Source organism: Podarcis vaucheri, assembly GCF_965113315.1.
Source record: "Podarcis vaucheri genome assembly, chromosome: 4".
In the NCBI taxonomy this organism is placed as follows: Eukaryota; Metazoa; Chordata; class Lepidosauria; order Squamata; family Lacertidae; genus Podarcis; species Podarcis vaucheri.
In genome coordinates, this window is record NC_138762.1 from 34,343,659 (window position 1) to 34,357,255 (window position 13,597).

Consider the following 13,597-nt stretch of genomic DNA (forward strand, 5'->3'; position numbering starts at 1 on the left):
AGGTAGAGCTGGGTATCATCCGCATACTAATGAACACCCAGTCCAAACCCCCTGATGATCTCTCCCAGCGGCTTCATGTAGATGTTGAAAAGCATGGAGGAGAGGACGGAACCCTGAGGCACCCCACAAGTGAGAGCCCAGGGGTCTGAACACTCATCCCCCACCACCACTTTCTGAACACGGCCCAGGAGGAAGGAGCGGAACCACTATATAACAGTGCCCCCAGCTCCCAGCCCCTCAAGACGGTCCAGAAGGATGTTAATGTCGGTGGTACCAAAAGCTGCTGAGAGATCCAGCAGAACTAGGAAACATCTCTCCCCTTTGTCTCTAGCCCACCAGAGATCATCGACCAGCGCAACCAAGACCAAAATATCTTGAGGGTACCAAGCTGATGGCGGCTGTTGTAGGGAACCATCTGTTTGCTACATCTGGAGGGCACCATTTTGAGGACCACTGCTTTTGGGAGCCATTTGTTTACCTTATGATCCTGGTTAAGCAACTTTTTTGCAGTCTTCACAATCACAGCAATGCTTCTACTATCTCCTAACGAAGGCCTGAGATTCTGATGTACATATCTTAAATATATCAAGTTTCTCTGTGGCCAGTTCAAAGGCTATGAAGCCTACCCAGCAATTGATACAGTAACAGATTGGCCTCTTTCTTTCTCACCTGGACTTGGATCATCATTGCAAGAGATGACATGATGGTGCCTTGAATTCTGTTTTTAGGAGTCATTTGCTACAGAAGATAAACCTGTTTGCATTTATGTTTGACTCAAACCACTACACTAGGTTCAGATTGCCATATGCACTAATGCTAGGCAGACTTCATTTAATTAATTGTACTTCTTGTTATGCTGTCTTTCCTCCAAGAAGCTACGGGTGATCTTACACTTTACCCTCATAACAGTCTTTCAGTGTAGGTTAAGCTGAGAGTTAATGATTTGCCCAGTCTCCCACTGAGATTTATGCTGAAGTCCCAATTTCTAAAGCAAAAGGAGTGAAAGGGTAAGTGGTTCTGAACCATCTCCCTGCAGCCTCTCATCTCAACTCTAGTCCCTAACCCAGGCTCTGAACTGCCTGGAGGGTGGGGGATAAACTCTGGTGTGAGGGGAACTGCAGGAAGTGCCCCTCAGCTTCAGTGCCCCTCTCTCACCTTGCACTTTTGTTATTAGAGCAAGCCCTATCACCTAGTTTATATATTGTATTCAAAAATCTGGGTCAATCACCATACATCTAGTATCTGTCTGAGTGGGGATTTGAATCTGAGTCTCCCTAGACTAAACCTAACTCTGCATATGTTACACTACACCAGTGACCTACCCAGTATTAAATGACTGAACTATTGTAGCTTGCAAGAAGATCAAACCTCTCCATTCTGAAGGAAATCAGCCCTGAGCGCTCACTGGAAGGACAGATCGTGAAGCTGAGGCTCCAATACTTTGGCCACCTCATGAGAAGAGAAGACTCCCTGGAAAAGACCCTGATGTTGGGAAAGATGGAGGGCACAAGGAGAAGGGGACGACAGAGAATGAGATGGTTGGATGGTGTTCTTGAAGCTACTAGCATGAGTTTGATCAAACTGCGGGAGGCAGTGGAGGACAGAAGTGCCTGGCGTGCTCTGGTCCATGGGGTCACGAAGAGTCGGACACGACTAAACGACTAAACATAAACACATTGTAGCTTGCAGTTTCCAATGGAAAGAGCATTGGCTTTTTAACTGTGTTTGGGGAGACTCAGGGGGTCTTCAGTGAGAAGATCATTAATTGTATACAGTACATGCTTCCAAGCAAGACAATTTACCCAAGAATATCATTCTTTTTTGTGATGCACGGTGGCGGATGCTTTCTGGCCTATTCATGGGGAGCCATGATGAGGTACCACAGGACTCACCAGAGTTCCGCATTAACCAAGTGTACTCTTTAGAACACCGTTTTGAATCCTTTGCAACATGCAGTAGTTTGGAAACTTGTGAAATAGATGAGGCTGCATGAATACTGTCCACACTCATTAAGGAGAAGCAAGCCCCATTAAACACAATAGGCCTTAATTCTGAGTAAACATCCATATATATTTTTTTATTTAAAAGCAATATACTTTCAGTAACACAAGTATTTTAACCCTTCTGTGTTCCCTTATAAAGGGACGCAAAAAGAAAATCCAGTCTGCAAGTGACTGCAGATTTCCAAATTGGCCTTTTGGGAGAGCCACAGTGATTCTAATTCCAAAATGGAATCAAGGTTAATGGAGAAAGTGTTGAATGCAACTTTAAAATCAAAGCTATGTTTAAAGATATCATCAAAGGCTTATAAAACATGGCTGCCTTTTTATAAACTCCAAGCCCTGCAGATATGGTGCCCCTAACAGAGCAGGGAGAGAAAAGATCAAAGCAGAAACTATCATTTAAGTCTGTTTAGGCGAGAAATTATATCTAGAATCAGTCTGTGAAGACATATGTTGATGTTGAGACTTTCACAGCACTAATATTATTTACTAAAATGTGTAGGCTCTGATATGGTACAAACAATTCTATCTCACTAGGGGAAAAGGAAGAGGGCATTCACTTCGGAAAATGAAAATGAAGGGCAGCGTTGACTGGCTACTAGCAGAATGAGATTAACACATCCACATAGAAGTATTGTTCTTGTTACTGAAATAACAGTCACTGGTTTCTGTGAATGTGTGCTATAAAACAGGATTTTTAGAATTCTTTGCTCTAATATCACCAACTGACACAGTGGATATTCTTTACTTGAGTTTGCTAGAATGTGCCTTCAGAATACACCAAGATCTTGTCCTGCCTTCTCACTGTGGTTTTTTTTTAATGGAAAGCAAAAGTTAGAATTCATTGCTTTTTAGGAATCCCTGAAGTAGTGGGTTACGGTGGGGGTGGGAGGGCAGGCTGGGGCAAAACTTTATTGAATAACAGAGCTATAAACATAAGCATCCAGCTGCTGGCTCAGGGACTTATTCCATGAGTATTAATGTATGATAAGGTCTCTCACACAAGTTCAACCCTCAGTGACTGCAATGTTAAGTGATGATACCCATCACAGTTCAAAAGGTGCAACAGGCAGACCTTTCAACTTAAAAAAACAAGAGTTTGCATTATGACGGTTCTGCTCCTACTAGGAAGACTGGTTCCAGAAGGTGGTTGTTGAGGAGCATTATTCAGCTTTGTGAGTTCTCCAGAATGGGGTTCTGCATGGGTTGGTTATGTCCCCCATGCTGTTTAACATCTGCGGAAGTCACTGAGTGGGGTCATAGTGTTTTGGAATGTGATGTCATCAGTATACTGACCACACACAGCTCTAGTTGTCCTTTTCATTTTCTGCAGGTGAGGGAGTGAATCAGTGCTTGGTTGTGATAATGGACTAGATGAGGGCTGATAAACAGAAGCTTATTCCAGACAGGACTGAGATGCTGTTGGTGGGTGGTTCTTCTGACCAGCTGAGTGGTGTAATCACACCTCCTCTGAAGGAGAGGGTTCATGGTTTGGGTGTTTTCTTTGATCCTTTGCTGTTGAGGTACAAGTGGCTTCAGCGGTGTGATGTGCCTTCCATCAGTTTAACTACAAGACAACTTGGCTACAGTAATCTGTGCTCTGGTAACCCCAAGGCTGGAAATTAACATTGCATAAAAGTCCAGAACACCACACTCGCTGTGCGTTACGAAGTAAGTTTCTCTAGAGCATCATTCTTGTGCGGTGTCATGTTTACTGTACAAACAAATCAGCTACACTTAGTACTTTGGCCAGCCAGCAGTCAATATGGCTTGGCTTGATAAACCAGCACACAAAAGTAGATGTTGTCCCATGTTACCAAGCCAATTAGAGTCCGAGCCACCAATTACACACTATGCTGTAACAGGCATAAACTGGTAGCAAAGGAACAAATGCTGCCAGAATCTTCACATCCTTGACAGATTGTTCAAATGTTACATAGAAATGAGGAATGTAACAGCACAAGTAAGAAATGTGAGGTTTTAGTGAGTGCCATCCAGAGTACCGGAAGATTGCTATGCTAAAACAAGTTATGTATCATTTATTTTACTGTCATTTATAAGCAGGGATGAGAATTGAATTTCTAGAGCCCTTAAAAAAAAAAAGCTTTCTCTACGTGTCTGTATCCCCCGAAAGAACTGTAGCTGGAGTCAGTCTGAGCCTCACCCTCTGAGGTATTCCAGGACTCACAGCTGAGATGATAATATTTCTCCAGCCCACTAATAAAACACAAATACACAACCCTGCGTGTTGGGTCTGCAGCAGAGCAAATACTAGTCGGAAGCTAAGTAAGGCTGAGAACTGGCATCAATTAGAACCGATATTATTTAGCATAAAAAGTATATATTTTTTACATTTAAGAGTGTAGCTCTTAAGGCTTTACTGTAATATATAGATGCAATGGAACATTCTCTGAATATTTCTTATGAATGGATGGCTCTATAACAAGACAGTTTTTATTTGGCATTTTCTCACTTGGTCACTTTCCTGTAGTCTAAATAGGGCAGATCAGTACTGCAAATTTTATTTATTCTTTCCAGAATGTACTTTAAATTCATTACCTATCTTTATAATAGTTATAGATGAAGCAGCACTTTCATTCTGAGTCCTCTGTCTACAGTGGTTTGTAACTTCTGAAACAATGACCTTTTTGGCTGAAAATTCTCATTTGTGTTTTAAGCTCAAAGTGAGTATTGTTTTGGAAAGTCTGAAAAAAGAAATCCATTAATCCATTTATGAGGACTAGACATTACAATAAGTTGTACGTGCAGTTATATTTGATGACCTACGTAGTCCAATAAAAGCACATTATTATTTTTCCCTGGTTTTAAAAGAAATATCAAGGACATTTTTCTATTTACATTTTCAAATTTCCTCAGCCTTCATTTCTTGCTTTTGCTAAAAAAAAAAAACTGAGGGAGTGTACTGGTGCAGAACCCGGTTGCTTTCAGTATGACCTTTTAAATTTTTTCTGATGTAATAACACTTAAGAAATACCTCACAAGCGGCAAGATGATGTAACTATTAAAAGAATACTCTTGTCTAAAATGGTGGCTGTGTGTTAAAATCCAATGATAATTGTGAAATGTTGAAGATGCAATCTTCAATATTAAGTTTTTCAACATGTTGCATATCATTGAGAAATAGGTTCCATTTGACAAATCTCAGCCAATTGCTCCTGTTGTAGAGCCCCATGTGTTCCGATTCATACATGGAAGTCCTGAATGAGTGACCTAAGGAATGCATGCATTTATCTGTAAGCCACCTTGAGTCCCTGTCAGGGGCATGTGCCAGGATTTTCTTGATGATTTACATTGCAGTTCTGGTACATGTCTACTCAGAAGCAGGAGTGACTGGCATGGTGAAGCAGTACTATGCTACCACCCTCCCAACTGCAGTGTCACTGCCGCTTACAAGACCAGGGAGGGGCAGGCTGACATTGAGGTCAAGTCTGTGTGGCGAGTCAGCGCTGGCCCAATTTCGGTGCCACCATGGCTCACACTCCAGTAAGCAGCAGGAACACCACTGTCAGAAGGATGGCATTCCCTTCACCCCTGCTCAGAGGTGAATCCCATTGAGTTCAATATGACTTACTGTTAGGTACATAAGTATAGGACTGCACTTTAAAGGTGACTGAAAGGAAGACCCAACTTTAGTTACTGGCATCTTCAGGTCGGGCTGGAAAAGACTCCCATATAAAACTGACAGAGCCACTGTCATTCAGTGTAGACAATATTAAGCTACATGGGCCAATGGCTTATTCACTATACGGTAGCTTCCTTTGTCTCAGGAAGTATTTGAGCAGATTGTTATGATTTAAACATTTTTAATAAGTGAATAAAATATATGCACTGTTCTGTATTTCTGTTTACATAAGCACGGTAAATTTCTCATCCATCCACAACCCACACACTTGATTGGTTCTTTTGTTTGCAGTAAATACACTGAATTCAGTAGAGATTCTTTTCATCAGTGCGAACGAAGCCAGTGTGGAATCTATTGTGTAAACTTTGACCCCAAATTTCTATGACTTCTGCACAACTGGAGGGGGAGAGATAACATTGCATTGACCTAGCTTTTTATGTTTAATTATACATATTGGGCTAAAAGCTCTAAAAGTTGTTAATGTTTTAAGTCTTAGCTACTTTTGCAATTGAAAGATCTCTCCACCCCCAATGATTATTTTCTGTTGTAATCAAAAGGACATTAACATGGACAGGAAATTAATCTAGCACTCTAGAGATTAATATTAATCTGGTAATGTACTGTCCTCATGATTTCGGGAATCTGTTCTCTTATGGTGCATTATGGCAGTGTATTTATAAACTATCTAGGTAAAGGTTCCTTATATTTAAAATATGTTCTTATACCTCATTTCATTTCATTTTAGCTTTCTAGAAGAAAGAAAGGTGTTTGCTTTCTTTCAAATGATGTTGCATGTACAGTTAATTCTGTGTTCAGTTTAACATATTGGAAAGAGTTATAATTTGTGGAAAATAACTATGTTATATTTTTCTATAACATGCCTCTTTCTGCTGCTCTGAATTCTAGTTCTATGTGTAAACTAGGTTTCATGAAGTTGTGTGGCTGCAGCTTACGGTATACTGTATAGCAGTTGTAGCCAGTAGTGTTTCTCTGCATGTATACTTTGGTATGGATTCTTGCTATTTTGGTCTTGGAGGATAGGACATACAGCAAAAATGAAGGCTTGTCGTGTCCTTTGTGGGTGGTGCCATTTGTTGCCTGGTGCAGCATGCAGCAGGCCGGGAACCTGGAAACAGAGGAGGAGGGTTGCTACGTGTGGCCAGAAGGCGAAGCAAGCTCCCCCCTTCCAACCACACATTTCCTGGAACTAAATTGGCTGCTAATCCAGCCAATCAGGAGAGCGCCAGGGGGTTGGTCAGGGGTAGAGGCCTGGCGGCAGCCAAGACCACCTTCCCGCTTTAAAGTGGAACAGCACTCTGCCTCTTGCCTGTGTGGAGCAGATCAGCGTTGGATCACCACCCGCACACACACCTTGTTATCTTTCACAAAGGTGATAGGGCTCAACAGTATGAGGACATTGCTTTGGAATTCTTGGCCATCATATTTTGGGGCCAGGGAGGATTTTTTCCTGCAGTCTAATTGGCCTGTTTGCAGGATTTCACCTGCCTCTTAGCAGACATCACAACTTTGGGAGATAAAGCATTGAGTGGTATTCTTTAACATCAGGTTAGCCTGTTAAAAAGGTCCAGGAAGGAGAATTGCTGTCCAGGAGCCCACATGGGGGTCAGTGAGCCATAGCATACCTCCCAAGAGGCGGTGCTGGCAGGAATGACACACTTGAGCCATGTCAAGGGGCGGCCTTCATGCCAGGGCCAACCCATCCCAGGCAGGCTGCACACCTTATGTGCCTGGGGCAAGCAATATGTGATGCCATCTTACTGTGGGTGTGATGTCAAGTCAAAATTTCATGGGATTCTGTAGCTGCACCTTATGGGGGGTGGGGACACCAAGGCAGGACTTATGGAATATTGTAGCATTTAGCTTGGGCTTTTTGAAATTCCTTGCTGTTTTTATGTTCAGCAGTTTTACATGCAGTAGTCATGAGTACTTTGGGGTTATACAGTTCTAAAACAACATCACAGACACCTTGAATTTAGACATTATGTTTTGGTTTACAAAGACTCAGGTGCTGGCTTGAATGAAAAAGCAGGGTCTGCATTTTTTAAAAAGTATAGTGTTTTGGTATTCGGACTGCCGTGTAATGAAGCGACCAACAGGAAAGGAAAGTGTAAAATTCAAACTCAGGAACATGCATGGAAGCTACTGATTATCTTTTATGTCTGAATGGGAAATATGCTATTGGTGCTCAAAGAGATTAGTGTGAGTATAGTGTTTAAGAATAAAATGAGGCGGGGTTGGAGAGCTTCTGTAAAAATGCTTCTTTAAAAAAAATCCAGAGAGGCAATTTTCATCATGCCTTCATTGTCCCCAGAAGCATCTGCTTGGCCACTGTTGGAAAACGGATGCTGGACTGGGTAGACTGGTCTGATCCAGCAAATCAGTTCTTATGCTGTTGAAACATAACAGCCAGATATTTGCCATAATTTAATGTAACTTTCAACAAAAATACAGAAATCAGCTAGCACAGAATCCAGCTATGTTTGCTATCTCCTCCGTCTTTAGACTGCACTAAATGTAGACCTTCTGACTTCAACATCAAGTGGGCTTTTTCTCTTTTTCTCCCCATCTCCTTTTGCTTGCCATTCAGTCTCATAAAGAATTCAAAAGCTTGCCCAATATTCTGAGACATTTGGGTTGGTTCTAATAAAAGTGTTACCAAATGTTGAGTTTGCAAGAGGTAGCACTGCAGGAATCTGTTCTTTCACTCTTTAACAAAGCGCTTCAGAATGATATGTGTGAACTAGGCTACTGCTTTGCTCTGCAACCCACAAGTAGAAACAACATAATTGTTCATGAGTGAGCACCCATCCTGCCATGAAAAGCAGTTCACTGGAAACGTATGAGCAGACCAGCTGGCTGGGACATCTCCAACCTCCTGTTTGAAATGGAGCTTTTCCTAGTTGTGAGCCTGCTGCAGCTCTTCACAAAGTAAAGATTGTCTGGCAAGGAGTGACGGCATTTTAAATAAGAGCCTTTTGCTCTCCCTGCAGACAGGTCTGTGAATAAGAAAGCATCCCAACTTGGGGTGATTATTACTCATGAGTAATCCCAAAGAGAAAAGGCTTAACATGAAGCCTTACCCAGATATGATTGATGGGAAGGATTGCAGGATACATTTTCAAATGTCGGGCTGAAACCCATCCCATTTGTAAATCAATTAATGAGGCTTGGCTTGTATTGATAATAATGACTTGTAATACATTTTCCCTTTGTATTTGTTCTCATGGCCTTACCTAACATTGAAGGTGAAATAACATATCTGTAGCTCTCTGAGGCATTTTTATTCTCTTACTTGACTTGAGATACATCACGGTCACTCACTTCCTTCTGTTTCTCACTGCTGCTCCCCACCTCAACTAGATTGACCGAGCATAAATATTTTCCACTTCGCTTTACTTACTTATTTACTATTTTAAAAAGCATAATAGAGCACCGGCTCTGAGCAGGAAGCCTGAAAAAAATATTAAGAGGTACAGGTGTTTTAATGACCTTGTATGGAGAGTCTAGATGTGGAAACAAAAAGGGGGATTATGGTCTGAATGATTGGGCAGACTGTGTATCAGGAGTGTGAAGGGAACAGAGCATTGTTTGGGCATCAGTTTCTTGAGCCAAGCTTTTTTGCAGGTTTCATAATAAGGTAGTTTCTCATAGTTAAATCTGGAGAAAGTAACAAATGTGAATAGAATGTGTTTAAGAGATAGCTTTATTGGAGCCTCCCCCAACCCCCATTTTAGACATTTGTAGCCTTCAGTAAGATTGTAGATAAATACTGAAGAAAACAGCCCAACCCTTTTCTTATCATGTACTGGAGATGACAGACTGCAGAAAACCAATGGCATTTTATAAAGCATCGCAACAAGAACTGGGACTTGCCAGGTTCCATTTATCTAGCCAAGAATATAATTCTGTGATCTATCCCAAGGAGATTTTCAACAGAGTCTTACTCTCTTACTGTCTGAATTAATGATATTGCTTTTTCTCCTTAGCCGTGACAAAAGCCACTCTGCACTTTTATACATTATGTTAAAGTTTTTTTGTTGTGAACATACTCTATAAAAGCCCTTTTGCTTCATCATTTTGACAAGCCAATTCCACTAAATCTTCCATGATCATCATGTTCTCTTTTTAACTTTTTCAATTCCAGAAAACAGCAAACATTTCTGAGTTACAAAGCACCAAACAGCTACAGACTCACTTGCTATAAGGTAAGTCATCTGTGTAGAAGTCTGTAACAAAAAATGTAAAACCAAGTGCATTTCCAGTTATCAGCTGTACACTTAGCTTTGACAATTATGAAGAATCCATGTCTATTCAATGGGACTTGTCTCCTTGGTCTGGTAGGCACACTTTGGAAATAACATATTATGAAACTGTTAACCTTGATAACTTTGGATCCCTCAAATTGTTTCCCCTGTTGAATTTACCTCTTTGAAGAGTTGTAGACTCAAAATGCCTGTGTCATAAATTACTGTTCAGTAGTTTGGTTTTCTTACTGTTTTCTTGGCTCTTTGACTTATAAATTACAAGGCTGAAAGTGGCATCTCACAAAATAAGTTTTTAGGATGATCAACCTTAACTCTTGCTATAGCCAAAAGAGCTTTTTCTGAGTTGATAGCAACATTAATAAGATTCTAGCCTGCCTTCCTTGAATGTTTCCAAGTAAAATGTCAGCTGACATATAACTGCAGCTCACATAGCATGCATTCTTGTTTACAAGAATTTGGAACCTTTGTATTTTCCACTAACATGTTTTTCCATAATGCAGTTAAGTCCCCTTGTTTTAGCTAGCAAGGATGTCACGTATGACCACAGCAGTGTTTGATTTTTATGTAGTAACCAATCAGTTATCAGATGCCAATTTAGGGGAGCTCGATCGGTTTGCCTGCACTGGGTGCTGAACCAAGAGGGGGCCACAGGGAGCACAGCAACAATGACAAACAACGGAAGTCGAGAGGTGGTAAGGTGCCAAATTTTGGCATTGCACAGGGCACTGCTGAAATTTTAAAGCCCAAAGTCTGCCACTGCAGTTATCTTCAAACGGGGGACATGATAGACAAGGCAGTGGATGCACAAGACTTATGGGCTCTCAGCATAGTGCAGCCACTGGTGCCATCACTGGTCCAGTCTGTCCCCCGCACCAGGTCCTACTGCTGTCAGCCTTACTGCTCTTGCGGCCAACAGAGCCCTTACATTGCACAGCTGATTGCTGCCACTACCACACTAATCACTTGCTTTACCCCACATCCTATCAGACATGCTTTACCTGACAGGGGTGAGCAATGGTACTTAAAGGATCTGAGGCAGTTTTTAAGTAACCAAAATGGCTGGAGATCAACAGGCTTGGAAGAAACACATGATTTCCAGAAGTAAAATGTGTTTTTTTAAAAGAAACCTGGAGGACAGTGGGGAATGGGTGAGTACCATGGAGGACAGAGCATGCTCAGTGGCTTTGGAATGCTGTGTGACTGTTTTGATGGCTGAGATAGAAAACCAGGAAGGAGGGGAAATGCAAGAGGGCAGGATGCAACACAGCAACATTTTCTTATGGACCTTACTTGTGTTTTGAATACTGGTTGCTGGACAGCAACAATGGGACAAGAATGTTGCCCTCGTGCCTTGCTTGTGGACTTTTCAAGATGCATCTGGTTGACCATGATGAGAAAGAGTGTGATAGCTGGATTACAGGATTTGATCTGATCAAGAAGCTCTCTTTCTTTGTATAGGAAGTTGTGAGAAGAGGTGTGCCCTTCAAATGATGAGCAGGTCTCTGATGTGTTTTAGAGATACGTTTTCCCAATTCTGCATCTCCACTCAGATGTGTGTCTAGGCAGTAACTTTCCCCCCATGACTTTCTTAATATTACAGTGTTTTACATTGCTGCCATACCACATTCACAAGTGCTTCTACTTGTGAATGGAGTTTTGTGATATCTGGGCCGGTAACTTACCAGGCAGCATGGAATTCAAAGCAGTTACTTTCTAATGCAGAAAGTATAAGAAGAGATAGACAGTTGGTTGCTGATGATACCAAAAAATGAGCATCACATATAGTAGGAATAATTTTAAATTACAGAATAGCAAATCACATTTGTGTGTAAGTGTTAAGGAAAAAATGGGGAAAGAGGTACACTAGACAATTCTGCAGTTGCAAACACAGGCATGCACCATAGCTATGCTAATATTTTTGAGTATTGATCTATGCACATTTAGACACTTCCATACCCTGAATAAGTTTCCTTGGGGGGCAGGGAGGAAAGGGAAGGTTTTGTCCATATATACCAGAGATGGGAAATCATTGTCAACACAAGGACCACATTTCCCCATGGACAATTTTCCAGGTGTAAAGGAACAGACTTGACAAGACAACAATCTGGGATAAAAATTGGCCACAACTTCAGGCTTCGAATGTAATTCCATTCCAGCCTTCCGCTGGAGGGCTGAAATTTTGAACAGCGCCATGCCAAGGATTCTGCCCACCCCCAAGGTGCTAATCTATGTAGGTGGTCATCCCCGGGCCACTGCTGGAAGCTGCAGGGATGTAACTCCTGGCTGCCCTGGGAATTGAGGGCAGTCTGCAAGGGCCTGCAACCACTGTCCACCTATAGCAGGGAAAGTGATCATTATCATGTTCCAGCCCAGCAACAACACTTGGGTATGAAACAAGGGGAAGGGTGTGGTTTGGGGCGAATTCCAAGGGGTATATAGAGGGGCTTGGAGTTGTGGCTCCAGGGAGGCTTGTGGGTTGCCTTCTGAGTCAGGACTGCTCTGTGATTAAGCCAGGTCTGTGCTTTCTTAACAGGGAACCATATGTTGTACCATATGTTGAATCTCTTCAAATGTAAATGGCAAATGATATAAGACAACCTGCAAAGTAATACTTCGGAATTTTCTACCCATAAAAATGAAATACCTGCTTCTGTGAAAAAGGGCTCCAAATGTACAGTGCTGCTGTTTAGTTAGGCAGAAATATCTGCAGAAATAATTGAGGAGGTTTTATACATCCCTCCCACAATGTGGGCATTTTCATCATTTGAAATACAGGATTTCCATTGAATTGACAAGCTTTGCAACAAATACCTTTGTTACCATATAGCTTACTTATTAAAAAAAAGGAGCCTGAATGGGGTGAAAAGTGAGTGAAGGCCATCTATACAGCATTTACTTTTCAGAAATAAAACAGCTTATTGATTTGGAGAACCAAAGATCTAGTTAGTTCACTGTTTCAGCTTCTGCTCGGTTTATTTCCCTTGTTTAAAACAGCAGAAGCACTCACTCAGGCCATTACTTTCACTGGGTTGTTAAGGTTTTCTTAATGCTGACTTTCTGTTCTGTAGCACCACAGAAAATATCCTCCTAGCTTCTAATCACTGTAATAACTAACCTTGAGGAGTCATTAGTGTGGGTTCAAACAATATCCTATAATAAGTGTGCTCTGAGGAAGTTGACATAGTTTATCTCCTCGATTCATATTCTTGTGAAAATAATGGGTTGTGAAATAACATTGGTGTTTTTCTTGTACCATACAAAATCTTGACAAGCTATGTTGATATTTTCCTCTCCGATATTGGGTAGAAACACTTTGTTAGACAATATTCCATCTACAAAATTCATACGTTCTAAGTTGGAGATGGGTTGTTGTGTTGAGAAACAAATGCAGGCATGCCAAAGCCCTCTCCGATGCCAGTAAGTGCCTAGATTCCTTACGGAAGCTATGTAAATAGTTCTATGATTAAATTCAATTTTCTTTCCTTCACCAATGAATAATGTGGCAGAGTATCTTTTCTTTGGTTATTGTGTAAGCTTCCAGAGGAGTCACTGAGTGGAATCGTCATTCTGCAGCAGGAAAGTTATTGCCTCCGGTATGCAACCAGTAGTAAACAAAGGCACTAGTTGTAGACATGCTTCTGTAAAAGTGATCATTCCAATTGTAA

General features: G+C 41.4%; 1 protein-coding gene across 13 annotated transcripts in view; it reads left to right on the forward strand.

Annotated features, from left to right (window-relative positions):
• Positions 1-13,597, forward strand: part of ZBTB20 (zinc finger and BTB domain containing 20) — a 511,117-nt gene that overhangs the window by 333,327 nt on the left and 164,193 nt on the right. For 12 of the 13 annotated variants that reach the window (XM_082221566.1, XM_082221567.1, XM_082221564.1 and 9 more), the window contains one exon: positions 9,812-9,872. The exons of the other annotated variant lie outside the window; for it this stretch is intronic. The gene's annotated coding sequence lies outside the window, so the exon portion shown is untranslated. The remainder of the gene's footprint in view (positions 1-9,811; positions 9,873-13,597) is intronic. 13 annotated transcript variants of the gene reach the window in all.